The following is a 2,500-nucleotide window of genomic DNA, read 5'->3' on the forward strand; positions in this document are numbered from 1 at the left end:
TGCTTTTAGCCCTTCCCCAACACCAGCCCACAACGATTCCCCCTTTTCTCCATAGAGTTACAGACCGAAAGGAAGAAAAGGGTAGAAAATAAAGCACAACAAGGCACAAGCCTTCCAAAGCCCCGTGCCTTCGGCAAAAGGGGATGACGATTAAGAAGGACTAGGGTGGCCACCCCGTGAGCTCGCACTGCGTTTCGTCCTTCCAGAACACCAATCCACAACAATCCCACCTTTTCTCCGTAACGCTAGGGGCCATGAGGAAGAAGGGAAGAAAAAAAAGAGATAAAGGGATATATCAACTGTGGCTACCGGCTCACAAGGGGAGGCTTCAAACAGAGAACAAGCTTCCCCAACCTCGTGCCTTCGCAAAAAGGGGGGAACTGCAGGGGACGGTGATCGAGAAGGACTAGGGTGGCCACCCTGGGAACTCGCACTGCTTTTCGTCCTTCCCGAACACCAATCCACAACAATCCCACCTTTTCTTCGTAAAGCTAGGGGCCGAAAGGAAGAAGGGAAGAAAACAACATGAAAGAAAGAGAGATATCAAACGCATCCACCGGCTCACAGGGGGAGGCTCAGACAGAGAACAAGCTTCCTGACCCCTGTGCCTTCGCAAAAAGGGGGGGAACTGCAGGGGACGATGATCGAGAAGGACTAGGGTGGCCACCCTCGGAACTCGCACTTCTTTTCGTCCTTCCTGAACACCAATCCACAACAATCCCACCTTTTCTTCGTAAAGCCAAGGGGCCAAAAGCAAGAAGGGAAGAAAAAAATAGGAAAGAAAGAGATATCAAACATGGCTACCGGCTCACAAGGGGAGGCTCAAATAGAGAACAAGCTTCCCAAACCTCGCGCCTTTGGAAAAAGGGGGGAATTGCAGGGGACGGCAATCGAGAAGGACTAGGGTGGCCACCCTGGGAACTCGCACTGCTTTTCGTCCTTCCCGAACACCAATCCACAACAATCCCACCTCTCCTCCGTAAAGCTAGGGGAAAAAGGAAGAAGGGAAGAAAACAACACCAAATAAACAAAGATCCCAAGAAAAGAGAGAAGCTCAATAGCACGCCGAGTAGATGTCTGCTAACCAAAAAGTAATCAAACAAGGCACCCAATCAAAAAAGCGTCCCACCTCTTCACACCCTCCCACATGCATTCAGCACAACACCCTTTCCAGCTTTACAACATAGCAAACAACCAAGCAAATAAATCACAACCTAAAACTGACCAATAGAAAAGACAAGGGCCACGATGAGACCAGTGTCTGGAGCACGTCACTGAGAGGCACACAGCCCCCCAAACCAATGGCACAAGGCTTCAAACGACAAATAGACCACTGCCAATAACACAAACCCACCCCACTCTTGCACCCCTCCGTGTACAAAACACTCGACAACCTTTCCAGTGAGAGAGTCAGCGGGGGTCAAATAATCAAACTCCAAAGAGGAGTTGTCACGGGCCGATGCTCAACCCTGGAGAAAGTCGCGGGCCACAAATACATCGATGGTGTAAGGCCACTAGAGAGAGGGACGTTCGAAAAGCGCACACCACGAAACAAAGAAATGACGCAAGTCCCACAAAAAACCCACAATCCAAAGGGAGGAACAAAGACACGACCCACTACTTCTTTTTCCCTCGGAAGGGGAGTGGGTCACGAGATAAGATTGCCACCCTCATGCCTGTCGGTGGGGAAAATTGCGATCTCGATGGAGCTCAGACTGAGGGATGGCTTTTTCATTACCTCGACACCCAACCTTTCCGCGAGGGCAAGTCGAAGGAATGGTCGGGAGGGACTAGGGTGGCCAGCCCAACGGGTTGAACCGCTCTTCATCCATCCCATACTTGACCTCACCCCGACAATCTCACCTCACGGAAGGTTTGAGCTACCAGGCGCGCGCACAACCACTCCCTCGACCCAACCACCAGCGAACAAGCTCACCCAAGCAACACATCAACCGCCGTTGCCTTTTCGAGAGAACCAACTATGGAAGCCCGCACCCTTGGCCCATGCCTTCCAACGAACAAAAGACCGAGCACTGCCGCTACGAATGAGTCCGAATTTATCCATCGTATTTACCGAGCACCTCAACTCTGCAGCAACCATGCCCGGCCGAATAGATTGTTGGAAGGGCTCCCAAGAAACAAGCTTCCAGACCCCCTGCAGAAACACATTGGGGGGAAGAAAAACAAACGATGGGTGGGACAAGCATAAGCATGGCTTGCAAGCACGCATGAAAAAACAAGCGTAGTTACCTCGAGACAAGAAACCAACAATGTTCCCACCAAACACCAAACCCGCTCCCCTAGAGACGCACCAAAAAGTCCCACATTGCAATCAAAACCCAACCAACCCGAACCAAAAAAGAAAACCCCTGCTATTAATGATCCTACCGCAGGTTCACCTACGGTAACCTTGTTACGACTTCTCCTTCCTATAAATGATAAGGTTCAATGAACTTCTCACGACGTCGACGGTGGCGAACCACCATCGTCGACGCAATCC

At 51.0% G+C, this 2,500-nt stretch overlaps 1 non-coding gene across 1 annotated transcript in view; it reads right to left on the reverse strand.

The window, feature by feature from the left end:
- Positions 1–2,376: 2,376 nt before the first annotated feature.
- Positions 2,377–2,500, reverse strand: part of LOC149222008 (18S ribosomal RNA) — a 1,812-nt gene continuing 1,688 nt past the window's right edge. Inside the window, exon 1 of the ribosomal RNA XR_016249893.1 lies at positions 2,377–2,500. This exon is cut by the window's right edge and continues 1,688 nt beyond it. This is a non-coding gene — a ribosomal RNA (18S ribosomal RNA).

The sequence above is a fragment of the Pinus tabuliformis genome, chromosome Q (assembly GCF_031772625.1).
Source record: "Pinus tabuliformis cultivar Carrire ecotype Pingquan chromosome Q, CPIR1, whole genome shotgun sequence".
Taxonomy (NCBI): domain Eukaryota; kingdom Viridiplantae; phylum Streptophyta; class Pinopsida; order Pinales; family Pinaceae; genus Pinus; species Pinus tabuliformis.